General features: G+C 31.5%; 1 protein-coding gene across 5 annotated transcripts in view; it reads right to left on the minus strand.

The window, feature by feature from the left end:
* LOC124543116 overlaps positions 1-23,943 on the minus strand; it is a 99,170-nt gene that overhangs the window by 24,007 nt on the left and 51,220 nt on the right. The window contains exon 1 of one of the 5 annotated variants that reach the window (XM_047121202.1): positions 12,524-12,835. The exons of the other annotated variants lie outside the window; for them this stretch is intronic. The gene's annotated coding sequence lies outside the window, so the exon portion shown is untranslated. Of the gene's footprint in view, positions 1-12,523; positions 12,836-23,943 lie in introns of those variants that run through there. 5 annotated transcript variants of the gene reach the window in all.

The following is a 23,943-nucleotide window of genomic DNA, read 5'->3' on the forward strand; positions in this document are numbered from 1 at the left end:
GGTGTCAGCCACGGTGCCCTTGCCCCAACAATCAAAAGAAAGAAGCGATACGAGCCCCTTGATTGATCCAGTATATTATTGTGTAAAAGGTAATTTGTAAAAAACATATTTGTCAAAGTATTCTCGTATTGTTTTTTGATAGATATACTGTAGGGTTTTATTGGCTGACACCGACTCCAAATATAACAATAATTATAACTACATGATATAATCGTTAATCGACTTTTAAGTAGTCTAATATTTTTCATTTCATTTAACTTAGGAAGACTCTAAAAAATATGTTGAATACGCAATTATTTTTATTACTTTTTCGTGCATATTCATTTGTTTTAAAATAGTGTTTTGTTTGAAGTCGGTTTTTCTTTTTGTTAAAATTTTATTTATTTTTTGATTTTAAGTGAAGCTGATGTTGACTAACTAATTTTTTTTAATATGGATAGATTAAGCGTTCCGTTTATATGAGTCAGAAACTACTTCGAGGACAATTTCAAAGGAAACTTGCGAATAAAGCAAAAATAGACTTTCGAAGATGCGGATTTAATACGTCACGCGGCGTAAACTACAAGGATCCCTCGAAAGAGCTGTAATCGAACTCAGCAAAAAAACTTTAAAAAAGACCAACTAGATTTCGTACATATGACATCACATCACATACACAAAATTTGATTAAAGATAGTAAGAAATTCTGCCCCATATCGCACCCTAACTGCGAGCCGTATAGGAGTTCCATCACTACATAGTATAAAACAAAGTCGCTTTCTCTGTCCCTATATCTTTAAATCTACGCAACGGATTTTGATGCGGTTTTTTTTAAAAGATAGTGTGATTCAAGGGGAAGGTTTGTGTATATAATACATGAACAATATAGTAAAGAAACACTGATAATTTTAGAAGTTTGCGATGTGATGTCGTATATAAACAAATTCTGTAGTATATTTAGTATCAGCATTGCACCCGTGCGAAGCCGGGGTGGGTAGCTAGTTGATTATATTATTCGACTATGATAATTACATAAACATAACCCCATTACGGAAGGTGACTCAAATATCCAAATAAGCTATAAATAAAAGATTCGACCGAGTATCGCTAACGTGCTCCTCAGAATTGTTCCGTTCCCTTCCGTTCCGTTACTTTGTCATGGATCCTGTGCTCAGAACCTTACCAAACTTTCACCAAATTACCCTTGAAGTATATATTTTATAATAAAAAAAGAATTATCAAAATTGGTTAACGTGATTTTGAGTTATTCACCGATTTGTCGCGCATATACATAATGCAAATTTAAGACTTATGTCGTTTTCACATGGATACCATCATCGGAAAAAAAAATAAAAAAAATGGGACCCCACGGGAAGCACTACCTTTCAAACAAAAAAAAAATTATCAAAATCGGTCCACCCAGTGAAAAGTTATGAGGTAACAAACATAAAAAAAAAAAAAAAAAAAAAAACAGACGAATTGATAACCTCCTCCTTTTGGAAGTCGGTTGAAAAAATATATAGAGAATTTGCTCTCCGTTTATAGGCAGTTGTTTTTTTATGTTGACCTCTAATTCGCTGCAGACAGGCAAGTTATTCTGTATTCTAAATGTCAAATTAAATTAAAAAAAAAAAAAATTGGAATTCAAACAAAACATCTGTCACATAATACGACTACAGATAAAATATTCGGCAAATTCATGTTTTTTTAATAATTATTTCAGTTAGGAATTTTTAATGTATATATTTCTACATAAATGGTAGTTTAATTAATCTAGTTTTTGTTATTTTGAATGGCCATGCAATGTTCACCTTTTAACGCGCGATGTACGATCGGCTTACAAATTAGATAAATTATATTAAATTTTGAATGTCAGCTCGCTGTGCACACAAATTGCGCGCTAATTTATATGTTCCATTTTCCCGCGCACCGCGGTACGTGTCACTCGAGATGACAGATGGATAAATACACAGATTATATCTAAAATATTAATCTAATACTAATTATTATGTTTATAGATCTGTGTACACTAAAGGACCAGTGGATAAAATATTTCTAGCCTAAGATTGATGATGTGATAAAATGGACCCGGATTAGCGCGTTTGAGTGGCTTATTTGTATTTAAACTTTAAAGTTTCTTGTGTTTATCCGCGGTTTCACTCGCGTTTCAGGAGTTGTTAGTCAGGTTTTAGGCTTTAAAAAGTAAATCAAAAGTTTACTTCATACCACAAATCATCAAAAATTAGTGGTTTGGCCGTGAAAGCCACAGACACAAAAATATTTACTTTTTTATTTATAATATTAGTAAAGATAACAAATCATTCATCTCGTTGACAGCGTTGAAAGAAAATATCTTGAAGAAAGATGCATGTATTGGATACAAGTCCCCCACGTGTATATCTATCTAATCAGCTGTGGCGAAGCTAAGCTCTATCTCTTCGTTGGAGCGGAAATGAGGCCTTTGCCTAACAGTGTATTAACGGGATACTTCTAAGTAGTTTTATCAATACTAGTGTGTCCGCATTCAATTATAAATATTATTAAAAATTTAAAGAAAATGTATATTGCATTGCATTCGAACTTTATTTTTTTTTTATCCTGAGATCTGTCAAAATCTGTCATAGAAAAACAGACTATAAAAATGTAATGAGACATGTTGTCTTTGCGTATTTGTACATAGATAAAATTATTTTATTTAACTTTCGCTTGAATTATATTCGGTACGATAACGTAAACATATTTAAATGATTACTAAGAATATTTGAAATATTAGAGTGTTCGGTGATTTTATGGTTCAAACTATCAGCGATTTAGTGTTATAAAAATAAAACTTTAAATATTCAGATCAAGGTCTGAGACAGGTCTTTAATTTATTGATGTTGGTCCACTTAAAAATTAGATATAAATTATAATTATATATATTTTTAGCTAAATAAAATTCGTAATCAATGTCAGTAGGTAAATTGTATTTTTTTTTAACGACACCATAATTTATAACATGCAGTCTATACTAATGTTCTAAATGCGAAAGTTTTTTGTTTGGTTGTCTGTTACGCTTTCACGACTGAACGAATGAAGCAATCTTGAACCTTGAGGAAGGATAGGCTACTTTTTAATATCTTAAAACTTATAGGCAAGCGAAGTCGCGGGCTGATACTAATATAATGTTATTTTGAATCATGGTGCCAAGATTGTGGTAACATAATATTAGTGGTATTAGTAATGCAGTTGAGGGTATGTCGTTTTGGCTCAAATAAGTTTATAATTTTTAAGTGGTTTGCATAGTTAAAAAAAAAATTTTGTGCCAGGATTAGACATTCTTTTTTGCAGAAAGAAGGTCACATATAAATATTTTTGGAAGCTTTGACAATTTCTACTTTTATAGACATAACATGGCCGCGCTCGCGCTGCCGTTAGAAAAGGCACACTTAAAAATAACTTTTTGATGATGTTAATAATTTTGGACTAATTTAACGATGTAGCGGCTAAATTATAAATATTATTTATTATTTTTTGTAACTTTGTCAACTGACAAATGTTACCAAATGAACTGGAATATATATTGTTTTTATTTTACATAAATTAGAATCATTTTAACAATTACTATTCACAAATTTTAAATTTCTCTAAAATTAAAAAATTAAAGATGTTATCGTTACATTAGAACAAGTTATTTATATAAACTTGTGGTTTTGTACCTGTGCTCTTCTGGAGATATTTTAAGTTAAAAAGTTCAAATATTGTCTATGACTGTCTGTATCGAAATACTGTAAATATGCAAAATTGTGTCGTTTGCTTTCCTGCGTGATTGAAAGACAAACTAACATGTCATGTCATTTTGGTCAACAGCGTTGTAATTTTGTAAGTACAAACATATATTCTCCACGAAGCTTTACAGTAAAAGGTTTTAGAATAGAATTTAACCAAAGAATGCGTTATTTAACCAAGTCATGCATTTAGTGACATCACGGTGTAAAAACTTGAGGTAAACAAGGTCGGCGCACTTTTTATTATCCATTATCTGTTTAGGTAGAACTCGGAACGATATTTAATATTTATGTTTCGTTGATTTTATCGTGTCATTTACGTGATTACGTGCCCATTAAAAATATTGTGATGTAGTTGTGATAGCAAGGGTTTCAAGCTACAATAAAAAATAGGAGGCAAAACTTGGTTGATGAGCCTTTTTTAAAATTAACGCTCTATAGAAATTCATAATTAAAAAATCAATAAACTGCCCTCACTAATAAATATCAGACATCCTTCAAATATTTGAGTTTTACAAGAGGTAATCTTCTATAGCTCTAGAGGAGCCTAAGTATCAAATGTGCTACTGAAATTTTGTAAGCTGTAGCCTTAATATGGATACCTTAAAATTGAAATTGATATTTGGCTGGTCCTGCGTTTGCATCGGTTACTCAGATTATCCTTTTGGACTGTTAGTGATAGATTAGTGCAAAAGTTTGCGTACGTTGTGCAATGTCCTACGCAGTTTGTTATTTCCGATATCATCAAATCAGCTGTGATCAGACATTCTGAAGAATGTTTGTTGTTTCTACGAATGTTTTTTTCTTTTGAATGTTTATAAATTGTAGTGTAGTTAGTTAGTGTAGGATATAACTGTCTGTAATATATATTTTTCTTCTTAAATTGAATTTTATAATTTGAATCGATGAAGTGATGGATCTGCTTAAGACATTATATAAATAATATATAGTTAGGCTTCTAAACATAATTCCAACATAACAGTTTTTAATTTAATAATTTTGGCGAGCTGGTAATTGGAATACGTGGTGGTAAGTGGGCACCGCTGCCCATAAACCAACGAAAACTGAAATAATTATTTTTTTCATCGTCAATGCCAAACTGACCCTTCAAACCGGAACATAACAATACTGAGTTTTGTTGGTGGGCGGAATAATAACTGACAAGTTTTGTTTGGAAGCTGACCTTTCGAAAGTTCTACGCTATGTTTAGCAAATGAACCATTATTATTAGTTCCTGTTTCACTTAACGAGTCAGTTTCGACGCTTAAACGTGTCACTAATAAAATTATATCAATTATTTTTTAGGTGGCAACACATATACATCATCAATATATTTCTGAACAGAAGAATAACTGGTTTCGATGTAAAGCAATCGTCGACTATGATATAAAATCTAGCCAGATCGCGTTACAAAGAGTCGTGAGACGATAACGGCAACTAAAAACTGGTTGCTACGACCTATTTGGTTACGATTCACATGCGCCCGCGCAGCGACCCGTCGATCTGACGCTTGTGTGATTTTTAGCTCGTTTCAATATTTATTGACCATAATAATGCCACTCTACAATCTACATAATTAAAATGAGAATTGCCATAATAATAAACTGGTATATATTTTTTTATAATTGGTAACATAAAATCGTTATATTTTATACATCAAAACGGAAACTAAAATATTCAATGTAAAATTAGACGAACAAAAAATCCTTGCATTTTTGCTTGATATAAGATATGTAACCTGAGCAAGGAGATTGTTTAAATTATTGATTTAAAAAATAAAGAAAATAAAAGTTAAATTTAATGGCTGATGTGGATTTCGATATTTTATAAAATAGAAAGCTGGTGATAAAATAAGGGTCATAACTTATTTAAATTATAATCAAAACATACCTAAATATTTAAATTTATAACATAACTTACATCATCATATCCAAAACAGTTCTTTAAAAACATAATTAATCACTCATAGTTTTTATATTACAATCGTCTCAAAACAATAAACTGGCTGAAAAAATTTCGACCAAAGAGTTTTATTAAAAAAAAACACAGTAGGTACGCACGTGAAGAATTGTCCTCGATACTGATAAATATATTACCGTTCGATCGTTGATTTCTAAGCATGAATCACTGTTACTTCACAATATGTTTCTTTGAAAATGACACGTTGTTCTGTACTAAGCAATTATGATTGAAGCGCGATTAGATTGATATGTTGCCGTTATTACACAGTCCATCTGCAGTTCGATTTTCATTTTTATGTTTTTTTTTTTTAAATTAACGTATAAATCCTTACTTAGACTAAGGACTCATGACGATGGGCCTATTCGCTAAATTGTAAAAATAGAGATGTATATATATTATATTCATTGGTATGTATAGAATGTGTAAATAATTTTTTTTTTCAGTGCTATTATTTAGTTATGCACGCCATAGTATTTTAGACGAAAATATACACAACAATGATTCCTCGATTAGAGAAGCGTAATATTATGTATATTAACTAAAAAAAAAACATTTGTTTAATTTTACGAATTAAACAATAATTCTGAGTTTGGAATTAATCAAAATAATGAACTATGACTCACATTGAATTTCTAATTAACGTGGGATATATTTTTTATTTTTAATGTAATATTGTGAATTCGATCCGTCACAATAAAATAATATGAATTTAATAAATATATATATATTGTTAAAAAATCGTATCCAAGCGTTTTAATTTTAATATTTTTTTTCATGTAGTTAGGTAGGTACTAATTAATGTAATATTTTAGTTTAAGAGATTTTTTGCGATGGTGTAAAACGAAACAATATCATTATACACCTACATTAGAAAAGTATTATTACATTTATAAATAAAATTGGCATTGGTATTGATAATGATGACTCAAAATCAGAAACATGTATTCCGATATTAATTAGATTAGATTTAATCATTACAAACAAATATTACTAATAATATTATTTTATCAAATATGTACGTTGATAGTGATATGCTGAATTTTTATCAGTCATGCAGAAATAAATAAATAAATTAAGAAATAAATACTAATTTATTTAATTTTAATAAGCTTACTGTTTTCAAAAGCACTCATACATTATGATATATATGATATACTTAGTTCTTGAGTTAAGATGAATCAAATTATGAATAAATAAATTAAATCATTTTAAAACACACACACTTACACACACATATAATGTCCATATATATACTCTATTAAAACCATAACAGGAAAAAAGGTATTTAAAAATAATTTGACAGCAAATTAACGCGATTTCATTGGTACAGAGCTTGATTAATCTATGATATTCACTATGGATTTGCGAAAAAATGGCGCCTTAAACGTCGACGAAACAGTTATCATAGTTATAGAAATATAATTAAAGTAGAAATAAGTGATTAAGTGCAATAGTTTGTATTGTAAATAGAGATATATTAATAATAAACTCTTAGTAATGAACAATATAGCTTAGTTATTAGCAAATCCGATGAAATACGTTAATTTAAGGTTTGATTTATTTTTAGGCTATATTTTTTTTAAAGTAACGAATTGCCAACCCTGTCTTCCTCATTAGTATTTCCCAATCACATAGTTCCTAGAATTGGCAGCCCTATTCACCCACCCAAAGTGCGGCATCTATTTATAAATACCTACATTTGGACTATTATTAGTTAAAAGCTATTGACCCCATCCTACAACCGAACTACTAAATCAACAGTATTGAGTTTTACGTGGCGTTATGTGTATTTAGTATTTACGTTTCGTTTTAACGACAGTGAAGTCTATAAATGTCGGAAGTCCGTTAGAGTTTATAATATACGTATAGTACGACAAAACTTAGTAAGGGCTAGCTTAATAGAAATAGCTCCCTATCACGCCATTTGACGTTATTCGTTGCTATAGTTCTCGTGTCAGTTCAACCCGAGAAAGCAAGTGCATGTAAAGCGACTTGTAAATTTAGTAGTATATTAGGTCATAAGATATTATAAGTTATGACGTTTGTGTAAATATCATATTCTCATAATAAATAAATGTTGACTATTTGGGATAGCGTACTTAATTCGGGTGTGATCGGTTTTACGAGTTTTGCCGATGCTACAAAAAACTAAAATTCCTTACTATTTTAATCTATCCAAATAATAATTAACTATAAGATTTGTTTATACTTGTCTCTGTGCCATAAAAATAAAATATGTCTGTATGTGTTCCAAAAACAAAAAACACACAACATTTGAAATTAACATGGTTATTTTTGTTGCTAGAATTTAAAACGGGATATTTACAATATTTTTTATTTTTGTTTGGTGAAGCTCGATATTATCGACATTATCTATGAATGTCCATTTCACGAATAAAAAACATGTAATTATATATGGCTTAAAGAATATCATGTGGCCTATTTGCAGGTATTATAGTATCTAAGACGCATTGTTTACGTAAATCTAGCTTTGAAATAATACGAATTCCATCATGACCGGTTGCTTCATAATCGACGCAGAGTCTGTAATATCCTGGAATAGATGGACATTTTTTCATAAAAAAAAAGTATAAATTACGTAAGCGAAGCGGGTGGTCTACAGCCAGTGTAACCATTCTTGGTTGATATTTATGGTTCTCGAAGACGGATAACATCGACAATGTCTGCCTAACTAGACAGTTAATTGGATGACTTTAACGGAAGCACGTTCGGTATTTAGTTACGGCTATTATGAATAGCACCTGATCTTAACTATAGGAATGACCATGCTCGTAAACTTTTTACCCTATTACGAAGGGATTAGAAGAGTTATGTTTTTATAATGTACGCATGTTTATTTGTTCCAAAAGATCATTTAAAATAACTAATTTAACACATACGAAATCAATTCAAAATTCATAATTTAACTAACTAAAAAATATCGTTTAGGGGCTTGTTGGTCTCTATTTGGGTATGTGACGTCACACTAAATTCAATATGGCGGCGTTTAGACTGTCATCTACATATTTATAGTGTCTGTGACACTTTTATTTAATATGAAATGTATTTAAGTGAAGATAATTCGAATAATTGGTAGATAGATGTTCGGACATAATATGTACCTTTCGAATATTTTCTTGACTCGTATTTTTGAATTCTTGATTAAATATATTTTACAAGGCTTGAGTTCCAAAACTTATTATATACATATATATCTACACTTTTTACAGCACACCACTTAACATCACGTAGCCCATTTGTCCGTCTGCATGCAATTTCCAGTATTTTTTTTTTATTACGATTGCAAGTTGCAACCTAATGGTACGAACTTGAACTTTGTTTTAAATAATAAATCAACTCAAGCGTGTCCGAGCACGTAGAAAACAATGATGTTGTCCCGTCCATAGGGCCTTGTTAAATCAGACAATGGGGACTCCGGACAATGCATGGGAATATATAAATTATATATGTATACAGTATGTCCAAAAAGACTAAAAATGGAAAGTAAATTTGGCGAAAAAAAATTCTTAAATTTTTTCAATAACATATTATGATACCCGCGGCGTTGTTCGTGATTTAAAAGTTGTTCGTTAGGGATTGGTTCAAAGTTTCTTTTAACTAAATTTCATCAAAAAAGAGTCAGTGATAGACAAAGATAGACATATACATAGATAATGGATACTTTATGTCTAAATTAGATAAGGATGCCATCTCTCCACGCTGCGACCATTCATCTTTCACGGCTCTTTGATGAATTTCTTCCATATGTTACAGTTCCCAGCAAGATAAAAATATATTGAGGGTTCATTTATCGCTGTTCGAGTGTTAAGTTCACACATTTTTCTTTCATAGTTTTTATTACTGTTTAAGCGTTTTTCGTTTATTTGTTGTAATTGTTTACGATAGCGATGTAGAAGTGTTGCTTATTGTTAATAGTTATTTATGTCTGTTAAATCATCAACATCCGTTTAAGTTTGCGAAATTATTATTTGTAGTTTATATGTAATCTGTTATCTTGGAAATTAATGCTTCTTTTTTTATCCTTTTTGTATTTTTTTTAAATGTTGTCACCAGAAAATTTAGGTAAATATCTTAAATATATGTTTCTATCGTACGATTTTTTGCGGGGCTTAATTAATTAAGCTAAAACGTAGGTACCTCATACCGTAAAAAAAAACATGAAAAAAACTTACTTAGTCACTAAGTGACGTAATTCTAGATTTTATAATCAGCATGTTATGTAAAAGAAAATCCAATTAAGAACTGGCTGAAATTAAACTTTTTTTACATCTGTCTTTTATATCGATGGCTGTATATTCCTTCGTCATTGTCATTTCTAGACGAAAAATATTGTTATGTTTGTTTTAAATTTAAAAATAGAACTCGCTATCACGATAAATAAACAGTTTAATTGATCGAAACGGACCAACGGTTCGTTGTTATCAAACAGTGTCTGTAGATGTCGTAATATGTATGTTAATTCTGTTACATTACAAAGCCGTTTATGCGGAACAAATTAAGTAAAAGCCAATAAAATTAAAAAGTCAAGGTATTAACAGTTGATGATATTTTCTTTACAGCGATCGATTTTGATTGATGTTTGATTTTAAAAATAAAGTGATTCGTGCGTCGTTAAAGTTACCGAGATACAAAAGTTTTGGCGTTGGAAAGCGATGGACTCGTTATGATGTAACGTGATAAATTAAATGAAATCTAATTCAAAATTTTTAACTTAGATTAGTTGTGATTACATAAATGTTAATAAATTATTTGTATAATAGATACATTTGTACAGTAAAGCACCGATTACTTAGTTCGAAGTTTAAAAAAAAACGGCGCGAAAATTACAATTCCGTTACAGATTATATAAATGGAGTAATTCATTAAACTATCTTAATTTAAATTGACCTTTTTAGTCACAATGTTTTGGGTGTAAAAAGGATTAATTAAAAATAGACGACGAACATAAAAAAAGTACTAAATACTATAATATACTAGCAACCCGTTCCGGCTTCGCACAGTTGCAATGCTGATACAAAATATACTGCAGAATGACTTACTATGTCTACAGTTTTTCAGTAATTCTCTAACATATTGTGTATGTATTATACATTTAAACATTCCTCTTAAATCAATCTATCTATTACAAAAACCGCTTCAAAATCCATTGTAATTTTAAAGATCTAAGCATACATGAATAAACAACTTTGTTTTATACTATGTAATGATGAAATACGATTTGATAAAAATCTATAATTTTAACTTTCGGCCAAGACAGAGGGGTATGTTTAAAATAAATCCTAAATCAGCCTTCACAACGTCCACAGTTTGAGATGGATGGATATATAGGGTTGTTATTTAGACACATTTCTTTAGGAATATCATTTTTATTTAATATATAATGTAATTGATGCAAATTAACTTGAACAATCAGATGAATCGTTTACTACGTGACTCACGAACATATTTCTTATGGAGATGATTGCATTACGATTACATTATTCATTTATTCAAGATCTATTGGACTCTCGTTATTACAAATGCGTAATAAAATTTATGTGATATGTTTCAGTAGATATCAGAACTTTTTCTGTCTCTAATGAAAGTATTGTATCTGTGGCGGTCGTTTAAAATTCGAATGTTTGTAAATTTTTTTTATAGAATGTAATTTAATTATATTTTTAATGTCGTCATGGCTCAAAGACGAGAAAAAGTGTACCTTAACCGACGATTACGGGTTCCAATTTCGACCATGTATTTTCGTACGCTTAATTTTTTTAGATATACTAAGACCCTTTTCCAATGGAAGTAGAAATAAAGAAAAACAAATCTAAGAATAATGCGATTTGTAAGCTAGATCAATTATATCGTGTATTACTAAGACTTTTTGATTAATATAATATCTTTATTTATAATACTATATCATTATAATTAACTATTTATATACTACTGCCAAATTTCCGATGGCAATTTTGTCGAGGTTCAAAATGCCATTTTTTCGCATAATCATCATGAATATCATGGAGTAATCAAGCTCTCGGCCAATGAATGACATCGCCATAAATCATGATATCGTCAAATCGCTGTCAAATGTTGTTTATTTTGCTTTTGTTCTTATGTGGTTGGAATAGACTAGGTTCCAATCCTGTTCGGCGGAAGTAAGCATCGTTGGGATGCATATGTCATATTAAATTTTACCACGAGTGAATCAATTAACACATATTGAAGCAGCATGGTGAAATAATCTTCAAACCCTCTCTTAAAAGAGGTGAGCAGTTCAGTAAAGGTCATTTATTTGTACTACATAATTCTATGAAATATATTTTCAAACTTCGAAAAAGCAAAAATTGACTGTAGCACGTCAAGATTATGCCAAAATAAAATCAGATAATATTTTTTTATCTGTAATATATAGGAGCAAACAGATCAAGATACCGTGCTAGAATGTCTTAAGATAATGATATACGTAAGATATTGTGAACAAGAATGATTTACGTGTTACTCATATGACAATTGTCAATAAAATTTCTATATTCGTTTTTGTTCACTCAATTCAAGCAATACGTACATTAACGTAAAAGTTTATTAAAAAAAACTGCGTTCATAAATAACAAAAGTTACGGCTTCACATATAAAAATAATTACATTAATTTCAATTAAAATACCTCTGTCTATAAATCAGAGATTGATATCTTTATTTAAATATTAATTTTAAGTTTTGTGTATAATTTTTTAGCTTTGAAATTTGTATAGGGGCATTGTTCTGCGTTTTGGCGTTATGTTTTTCAATTACAAATTACGATTTTAATATTCACCTTATTGCTGTTCGCATTCCTGACACATCCTTATAATAATAAGAAGCTCCGAATGAATATTTAAAAACTTTCAGTCCAGTGAAAGTACCCTCGGCGTTTCTTCGAGTTACGCACACAAAACACAACACTGCACACATACACACGGGTTCACCAGAACAGTTCGTTTCGGCCTGTGACGTCACTGGTTACAATTTCTCATTAATCGGTTAATTGTCGAGTACAATGGTGATCACGAGACCGACGGTTTTGTCACTGACGCGCGAGCACGTACGTCCGACTCGTTACGGTGCGCGTACGCAAGTGAGCGGCGCTGCGGCGCCGGAGCAGCTGAGACAAAATAATACCAGTCACGAGCAATAGTTCCTTTCAGGAGTCATTTGTCTCTTAATAAATAAATAACAGCTCTTTAACATCTAAATTCAGCAAGTCTATTTTATTTATTAATGTAAAGATAGTTATTATCTTGGGAATTTCTCGATAAATAATATAAGTGGAACCGGAACACTTATTAATGATAATAATGTCAAGACTAAGGATTAAATTAGTAGTAAAATATGCGTCAACAAGTTGTTACCGCTTCCTGTGTGGAGAATTAAGATGATAATTTTTGTATTTTTTTTATTTCGTTTACACTAAAATAGGGAATCCTTAAGTTGTAATATATAGCAACATTCGATGCGCGGGCGCAATGCGGCGTTGCGCCCGTCGGAATGCAATCTCCCTTGCTCTGTCGAACACGCATATGTTTTCTCCGCTTCCATCTCGCTCCCCCACACTTATGAATGGCTGCGGTTATGTTATGGAGTTGTTCTCAATACTCACGGATTTATTTGTCTGTTTTTGCTCGGTCAAAGGTTCACCATTTACTTGAGGATATTGCTTCGAGGGATCGATGAATTGTTTTAAAAGTGTACCACTAAATGTATTGTTTTAATAATTTTATAGCCATTAAACTATTAATTTTGGTCCGGAAATATTATTTTTTTACCTAAAATTATCTACTAATATTCATTTTAAGGTCAACATAATACTAAACATTTTGAATCCTTACTATAAAAGATAAATATGTGTTATGTATTATAAACTTTAATTAGAATTTAGCTTTTTTTTCTATTTATTTATATTATTACAGAAATACAACAAAACATCTTGGTCATATCATTGATCCATTTATTTTACTAAGAAAATCTTTACTATTAACAAGGAGATGCTGCGTTCTACTTTTTCTATTTTGAAACTGGAATTGACTATAGTGTAAATTTAAATTAGCGCGATTTTTTTGTGCTGTACAATGAGCACAAAGAATATCAAAAAACAAATCCTATTGAAGAAGTCATTATTTGAAAAGAGCTTCAATTATTTTTATCGTAATGGAAGGAATTTGTATAATATTTATTTCTGGGAAATAGACTAGCTGAATTTGCGGCTTTGCCCTCGTGACATTTATAAAATACAGGCCCCAGCCGGGTTTTAATTAATTTACCTTATAGGTGTAGAATGTCAACAACCTATGAAGAACTGACCTGAAAAAATTCAATTTTGTAGTTGTTATAGATTCTAAGATTTCATGATTAATCAGTAAGTAGTAAGTACTTCGCTTATATAAACATATGTATAGTTGTATGATTCTTATAATTGTGGAACTTTTAAATCAAGGTGTATTAGGTAATCATCATATGTATGGCTATTAGCCCATAGTCTATTACTATAAAATGGCGTCAGATCATTAGGTCCTTTCCCAAAATAACGACTAATTCCAGAGGGGTCAATCAGTCGTAGACCTTCATAACAAGATCCCTTTTTACATCACTAAAGAACTCTACAAAACAAATCGTGGAAAAAGAAAATTGTTCAAAGGAAGAGCAGCGGTGTTCCTGTCCATGATATAGCGAGTTACTTATCCACAAAGTTAAAGTTATTTAATGCAATCAGTGCCTTGAATTAATTTGATTATACAATTCGAATGTACATCAAGTATCTTTCCTGTTTTCTATAATTCAATATGCTTCAGTAATTATATGCAAAAGAATTACACTAATCCTATGTTAAATCAAATCAAAATATAATTTAATCAAGTATGATTTTACAACTTTTGAATCGTCATTTAACACCTATATTAAGTGTCGCTACCATCGGTTCGGAAAGTAGATTCTACCGAAAACAACCGCCATGAAAGTCAGTAGTTCCTATTTTTCAACATATAAAAATACAGTCATAATCACAATGTTAGTTAAATATATATTATTAATAATATTATAAATGTAAAAGTAACCTTGTTTATCTGTCTGTCGCTTTTTCACGACCAAACCGCTGAATCGAATTTGATAAAATTTGGTATGAAGCAATTTTGATCTACAAGAAAAGGTATAGGCTACTTTTTTTGCCTGACACATGACAACCAATACCCTAATATGCGAGCGGAGCCGCGTGCGACTACTAGTATACACTTATGTTTGTATGTGTCTATGTATGTATGTAATTAATCTCGCCTGGAAGTCAAACAGTAACACATAACGTATTAATGACAACAAACGTTAGAACATCGCTTCAGGCGGATATTTTTATCTCCAATAGTAATTACCGTCGTATTGGGCCGTTCGTTGAATGAGATAGCATCTTAAACAGAAGTCACGTTTTTCTTACCGTTACATTGCTACACGAGGGGTTTGCACAAGAGACGCTGTTTTAATCTTATATCTTTACTGTTTTGTTTGAACGTCACTTTATAACGAAATAGCTGAAAGAAATTATTAAGTAACAATCTGTTGACAGTTATATCATTTGAAATATTGATAACTGAATATCATGGCAATATCGAATTTGTTCCACTTAGTTTGAATTTTTTGTGAGTATCAAAAAGAGTCCGAATGTAAAAAGGTTTTAATGTAATACGGAAATACATATTAGGTACTTTGATGTTTTTGTTTTTCAACTTTTTGCCGGCCTTTTTTCGGGTCACCAATAAGCATAACTTCAGAGTTATAACAAGAACATGTGTTCCCATGGTTAGCGATGTTTATACATTACATTGAACATGCGAAGGTCACCGCTTACCATATACCATAGGCAGATTCGATTGTATTTTTTTAAAGTATAGAAATCTTTATTATAATATTTTTTAGATAAGGTAAGGTAATTTCTCAAAAGCGATCTTAAGAGATAATAGGCTATTTGACTGGTTTTTTTAATCCATTTTATATTATTTAGTAGAGGCTAAGGAAGCCAGTAAAAGTTTGCCGTATATATTTGCCGAAAAAGATCATATAAAAAATTCCATATTTATATAGCGCGAAAACGCTACTTGGACAATATGGCGCTGCAATGGGGTCGGTGACGTCACTTGCCTGCATTTTAATCTGATACATATAGTAGGCAAGGTCAACAAGCAAGCGACTTCGTCATAAGCCCGGCCAATGAGAAGCGTCTTATGTCACGTGACAAACGTTTAAAAAAATGCATTTTTATTGATAGTTTTTTTTTAATAAATGAAGTATTATTTTCGAAATTCGTTAATAAATAACCATTTTTAAGCTCATAATATATACTGATTATGTTTAAATGGCAACATATTTAAACGTTGTTCGTATTTGTAATTCCGACGAGTTATATATTCCGTTTAAGACGTCATCGATGTTAATTTCACATGTTGAAGACAACTGGAGGGGGTTGCGAGGCATTGCTCAACAGATGTGTACGAACAATGCTCTGACGGTCTCTTAAGGGATATGGACTTAGAAATCGTTTTATGTATACGAAAAACAATTAGTTCGACTAACAAATACACTATTATTCATTTTACGACCTCCCTGGTCGAGTAGTGTGTACCGGTTTTCATGGGTACGCCACTCCGAGTTCCCGGGTTCGATTCCCGGCCGAGTCGATGTAAAAAATGTTCATTAATTTTCTACCTTGTCTTGGGTCTGGGTGTTTGTCGTACCTTCGTTACTTCTGATTTTCCATAACATGTTTAAGCTACTTTTTTATGGTATAGGTTGGCGGACGAGCATATGGGCCACTTGATGGAAAGTGGTTAGTCACCCATAGACTGCGTACTGTTGTTTGGCGGTAGAATATCTGATGAATGGGTTGTACCTATCCAGGCGGGCTTGCACAAAGCGCTACCACCAACTACTTACATTGGAATCAGAGTGATGTATGTGATTTTGTGCAATATTTATTTATTTACTATAAATGCTGTGAGACGATGATTTATATTTCGATTTCACTAACGGTTTTTTATCGAGAATCAGACGACGTGTTTTTAACGCGTCCGCATGATGACAGATAAAGTTCCCGATACATGTCGACATGTCGAGCATTCCTCGACGAAATAACCTGAGCAGCGGAAATGTTAATAATAACGATGATTATAAACGTCTAGACTATTACGAACGAAAAAAAAAAGCAGATTTCTTTATGAATTCATTTAAGTAACGTTATAAATAAGTAGGTTCAACAATCGTGTTACAGTTTATAATGATTCAGTCGAATTCAATTTAATTTGAATCTATTTAGACTACGGTAAGTACATTAAAAAAAAACTGTCGAAATTGTATATAATATAACACCTGCTTAATAAATTATTTTATACTTTTTAAATTTCAGTATAAAGGAATCCTTTAAATAGATTTGTTAATTTAATTCATTTAAAAAGTATGTAGGTACATATTTGCTTTACACTAAATTCTTTTAAAATTTTTCTCATCCGGTTCGAGAGAACGCACCCGTTTAATTGGCTCATTGAAAGACATTCATTTACGATAAGACAGTTGCTAATAAAAGTAATTTTAATTAGTATATTAATTGTATAAAAGCTTTCATTGATGTTGAATAATTTCTCATTAATTTTTGTAATAAATGAAATTAATAGACACGTGTTAAACATAACTATTAAAAAGTAGGATTTTATTTGAGATATTTGGTCAACATGATCCTCCTGCCCTTATCCCAATTTTATTTGGGGTCGGTCTTCTCCTTCCATACTTCTCTGTCAGATGTCATCTCACAAGTAACATTTTTTCTAACAATATCCTCTTTCACACAATCCATCCATCGTTTCCTTGGTCGTCCTCTACCTCTATATCCGTCCACATCCATGCTCAAGGCTTTTCTTACATTGAGATATTTGATATATATGTGTAAATAAAATTTAGTAAAAATGTAAATGAAAAGTGTTCTGTTTCATATTCAGTAGGTGCTAAGATTTTGTTCAGAGTGTAATAGTTTTAGTAACTTAGAATACATTGTAAGAGATAACGTTAATAAAAGCTGTAATTGAACTATAATATATAGTAAGTTAATATACTAAAAGTTACAGAATAAAAAAATAAGTTTATCTGAAACGCGTTTAAATTCAGAGCCAGTGGTGCAAAGTTCCATTAAGGATCTGAAAAATGTGTCACATAGACTGCAATAGTAAAATATTTAACAATATATGAAGTTATGTTTAAAAAAGCGACTCGTTTCAAGTCATAACAGGCAACGGGCTTCGGACACGATTCGCCAAACATGCTCACTCACCACGGGCGTGTCGGGTTTCACTGAATATTTGTACAGCTTTCAACGAAACAGAATATAATCTGACACCGCCGCGCCGGTCGTAACGGAGCGTAGCCGATTTGTTTACATTGAATAAATCTGCGAATGGTAATGAATACTGTTATATAAATAAATATTAAACATCACATACATTACTCTGATCCCAATGTAAGTAGCTAAATCACTTGTGTTATGGAAAATCAGAAGTAATGACGGTACCACAAATGCCCAGACCCAAGACAACATAAAAACTAATGAAATTTTTCTACATTGACTTGGCCAGGAATCGAACCCGGGACGAGTGTAAATGGAGTACACACTACACGACCACGGATATTTATATTTACTTAGCACAGGCAAGTCTGGGACCGGAATACCATCGTATCATATATTGTACTGGAAAGTAACAATAATTAGTATTGTTGTATTTCGGTTGGGTGAGCCAGTGTAATAACAGGCACCAGGGACATAACATCATTAGTTTTCAAGGTTAAGAAATTATTAGATGGTCCATTTGCCAGGTCGCCTACCTATATGATCTGAAAAAAGCTTAGATATTGACAGAACGTTGTTTGACAGATCTTGCTTTCTTTTGAATATTTTGAAAGTTATGCCTTAAACATTGCAAAGCCGAACAGAGTCAAAATGAATGAGCCCATTATATAGAAAGTAACCTTTTACAAGTACCTTTTGAGTCACCGGTTCGGAATGTAGATTCTGCCGAAAAAGAACTCGCTAGAAACTTACCAGTCAGACTTTTACAGAATGGTACGGTTTATATACTGTTACATGGGGTAGGTTCAGATTGTGGTACTAAGGTAGCCGATATTTTTTCATTTAAATATGTATGTATTATCTTACAATAAAAGTATATCATTAAAGTTTTGGTTTTCATTTTGTTTTATTTGGTACAGTGATTTTGGGGGTATAGCTAATCTACAATTCCTGAGTATTTTGATGCGTGCGAAACCTATACTAAAGGATGTCATTTACAGATGAGTGTGTAATGACGGAGCAACGAAGTGTTATATTATATATAGTAAACTCAAGTCATCAGAATAGCGAGTCTGATCGTAAGTTGTAGACGATGATTGACTTACTTTGGATCCATTCTCATTATTATTTTGAATGACGATAAACTTAAAATATTAACCGGGGAAAATGATTGCGCGATTTAAAGAACTATTAACGCCATCTTTTAACAACAAAATAAACTAATTCTTTTATTAATATAAATATGAGCAGGGAACTAACAAATTTCCAAAAATAAATTGTCAGTCTGTAAATATAAGATGTAAAATCAAGACACTAAGCTTCTGCTTATAACATTTTACATAAAAACATCAATTATTTTTGATTGCATATTTAGCTATAAAGTTTCGCAGACGAGGCGCGCCATTAAAGTTATATCAATTAACATGGTACGCAGGGTTACAAAGTAATTTGTCTCACTGCGGGTTCCCTTCGGTTCCTATAAATTAAACAATTGACGGACGTCAACGACCTTTCCATTGCTAGTACTCAGAATTGCGTCTGCAGTGTTATTTGATGGAGATTAAACTTATTGACTATGAATTTACTTGCATGATTGCTTTTGATATTATCTCCATAGGTAAGGGTCAGTGACCTCGTTTAAAGATATAAAATATCGATTACAGTTTTCGTAGACGTATAAAAAGCCTGTCTGTTTTATTAGATTTGGCGTGACGTCACCACAAGAAATTCAATCATCTGATATGTCAAAACCAGTTAGCAGTAAGCTTTCGTGAGCTGGTTTAACAACAAAAAATGATGTTCGAAAAAAAAAATAGACGACTTAAAACATAGACTTTTTTAAACGTGGAAAGTTTTGTGTTTGTTTTATAAAACTCTGCTTAAGTCACTATATTAAACTAGTAGTCGTCTGAGGGTTCGTTCGCGTTTTAGGATAATGGTTGTGATGTGTCAGGCAATAAGTAGCCTATGTCGTTTTTGGAATTCAAGTTTGCTTCATACCAAATTTCATCAAATTCGGTTCAGCGGTTTGGTCGTGAAAGAGCGACAGACAGACAAACAGCCACAGCTGTTTCATATTTATAATATTAATATAGATTAAGGAGCACTATTTTTTTATTATAAGATATTACTTAATAATTAAGAGCTGAGATCTCCCAGAGGTTAGAACGCGTGCATCTTAACCGATGCGGGTTCAAACCCAGGCAAGCACCGCTATATATATGTGCTTAATTTGTGTTTATAATTCATCTCGTGCTCGGCGGTGAAGGAATATCGTGAGGAAACCTGCATGTGTCTAATTTCATCGAAATTCTGCCACATGTGCATTGATGCATTCCACCAACTGTATTAGAACAGCGTGGTGAAATATGTTCCAAACCCTCTCCTTAATGGAAGCGGAGGCCTTATCTGAGCAGTGGGAAATTTACAGGCTGTTACTTTACTTTACTTTACTTAATTAATTGTATGTGTAATATCAATTCGTAAAAAGACAATTTAAAACAGACGCTTTACTTTATAATAATTTTGATCGCTGGTAACAGTTAGCGTCGCCATTTCGTAATGTACAATTAAGTGCTAAGGCAAATTACTGGCTAAGTTACGAAAGGTTTATGTTCGAAGTGGTTTATCTTTGAAAAGGTCAAATTCTATTAATGAACCTTAAAGGAGCTTTAGTTTGTTCAGTACGGATTTTGCGCGTTAAATAATACAAATTAGATATGTGCTCTTAAAACAATAACTAGGAAATGTAGCACATAAAATATTACAGAAATTTTGCGTAATAATAATAAAGACTCTCAATCCAACTTAAATAGTTTACTTGTTTATAAAGTTATGTCCTCGAGTACAATAAAAAACTTCCCCAAACGCCCTGACTGACTGATTAATCATCGCCGAAGGTAAACTATTAATGTTGGCCTTGAGATTTGGTGAGTAGGCACTCACTAAGAAAATAATATTGGAAATTCTGTCCCTAAGGGAGTGAAATAGGGATTGAAAGTTTGTATGAAAGTCCGTAATTTTTTAAAATAGAAACATTATATTTTAATGTTGGGATACTTATTACAAATAACTAGATAATTTACCCAAAGGGTCGAAATACCCACCAATATGGCAAAATATATTCAACTTATTCTACCGCGAAACAACAGTACGCAGTCTTGTTGTGTTTCGGTTTGAAGGGTGAGTGAGCCACTGTAACTACAGGCACAAGGGACATAGCATCTTAGTTCCCAAGGTTGGTGGCGCATTGACGATGTAAGGAATAGTTAATATTTCTTACAGCGTCATTGTCTATGGGTGATGGTGATCACTTACCATCAGGTGACCCATATCCTCGTCCGCCAACCTATTCCATAAAAAAAACTATACTTACATAATAATAAAAAAATATATATATGCGTCTCTGATACTAAGAGTCTTGCTTGTAATGAAGTAATTAATCTTTTTAAGCAAATTTACTTCTCATTGAAGTAAATTAATTCTATTTTTAAACATATCAGAAAAACTAGTGGTATAAGATAATCAAATGTGTTCCTTTCTTGTAAGAATGCGAGAGATCGAACATCAATTTTTTTCAAAGCAATTTTGAGAATTAATACCATTACATTAACGCACTGTATTGGTTAACTAGGTTAAATGCTAACCGTTAAACCACTGTTAGCTGCGGTTCTAATGTAGCTTTTATCATAACCGCCCCGTAAATCTAGTTCTTGATGTTCCGATTTTTGTTTGTGTATAGTCTTTTTGTCAGGTTGTGTGTATTAATTTATTAGAATTGTACGGAGGATGTACCGTTGAAAAGCTTATTATGTTTGATCTAAATGAGACGTTCAATTTGATTTATCTTTTGTAGTACATTAAGTTAATTAACTATTAGTTTTTTTTTGTCGTAAATATATGTTATTGTTTCGAGATTATATGTTTGGTTTAATTTTTTTTATGATTGTAGCGTTACACTTTCTGGTATGGAATTGTGATTATCAAAAACGAAAGTAGGATAATTGTAATTGAATGAATAAATAATAAATCATAAGCTTTTATAATATTAATTAATGAGGTAACTTTTTCATGACACATAAACATAAAATACAATTTAAAAGGATTGGAAAGTATATAACATACTAAATACAGTCCAAATTAGGAAAATTATAAGTTTTATCGTTTTCATGCTATCATATTAAGCAGATTCAAATTAAATGCACAGAGATATATTATATGTCAGCGGAGAGTAGGTACATAATAAGTAAACGATACTTAACAAAATGTTGCCAGTACAAAAAACTACTACTACACAAATCACTCAAACGAAAAACTTAACACGAAACGTTTTTAGCAAAAAAATGCGAAAGAAGGCTATTCTGTTGTCTCTTTTGCACGAACCGTGAACGCAAGGTTGTCAAATAATAAAGGAAGTTATATCGCGTCTATTATGATTGCATAATATTGACCGCGACGAATGCTGGGAAAAAATAAATTCAACTATTCACGGCACTTTGTTGCGACACTTCATAATATTAATTGGTTTTGCATCCTGAATATAGGTTCAATAATTGTAATAGAACTGATATGGCCAGACCAGACCAGACCAGACCAACAGAAGGTCAGGAGAAGTGTGTCTCTTAGAAAGTAGATGAATAGTCATTATGATGGTGTAACTATTCTTATAAATAATAGAGTTCATAAAATGTATTATTTAAAATGATCTAGCATAGAATGCCCCATTTAAAACCATAACAAGGGAAATTTTCTAGGTCACACACACATTTTTACCTGACCGATTTGTGAGTTAGAAAATGAACGAGCCATTTTTTTTAATCTCTGTAAATCTTGTTAGCAGAAGGAATTCCTATAAACCCCTTTTATGTATTCTCACCAAATCCCAAGGAAAATTTAGAGCAACTATGTATGTATACATACATTTCAGGTGAGCCATAATGAATAAGAAGAAATTAAAGTAATTGTACAATCAAAAAAGCTTTCCTTTCGTTTATAGTTTACTAGCTAACTGAATATCACACACAGTTCACTGGTTCAGTAAGGAACAAAAAAGATCTATATTTTATGTCTTGAAAAATTGATTTTTTCTTTGCTGTAATATATACGTATTATATAATATATAGCCTTCTTGAATCGCTCCGTTTATTGACGGATATCGCGTTAAAATCTGTTGGTTAATTAAAAAGATCTAAGCGTTTAGATGGTTTTAAACTTTGTAGAGTTGAAATACGTTGTGAAATATATACATATAGCAAAAATTTAAAAGCGAGTATTACAAGTATACTGGTTCAAAGATGACTTATATTCTATATATAAATAAAACAGTGGTCTATCTTTTATTATGCGGAAATCATTCGAAGAGTTTTATTTAATCTTGGCACGGGATACACCCTGAGTCAAGAGAACACTTACTCTGAATGATGAAAGGGATTCTCAGGAAATTATCCAGTAATGAAATACTTTACTACTTACTAGGTTTATATATTCATGATTCACGATATAAACTATTAAAAGTCATATAGGTAGGCATCGTCTACCCTTTAGGAAAAAATTTGGGCTTATCCCATCAGGCTATTCCAATGCAGATTAATGGATATACATGTGGTAGGTTATAATTGGAGTTAGATACATGCATGCGTTAATTAAGCACATGCACATTCTTTCTTGCCTAGATTTGATTTTATTGCAGATACTGGACCATCTTGGCTTAAATATGTATGTATATATAATTTCAAATCAAATCAAATCAAATCAATTTTATTCAAGTAAACTTCACAATGAAGCGTTTTTGAATCGTCAATAATCAAATACTACCACCGTTTCGGAAAGCAGCTTCTAGCGAGAAGAAACGGCAAGAAACTCGCATAGTTGCTCTTTTCAAATAAACA

The sequence above is a fragment of the Vanessa cardui genome, chromosome 3, assembly GCF_905220365.1.
Source record: "Vanessa cardui chromosome 3, ilVanCard2.1, whole genome shotgun sequence".
NCBI classification, from domain to species: domain Eukaryota; kingdom Metazoa; phylum Arthropoda; class Insecta; order Lepidoptera; family Nymphalidae; genus Vanessa; species Vanessa cardui.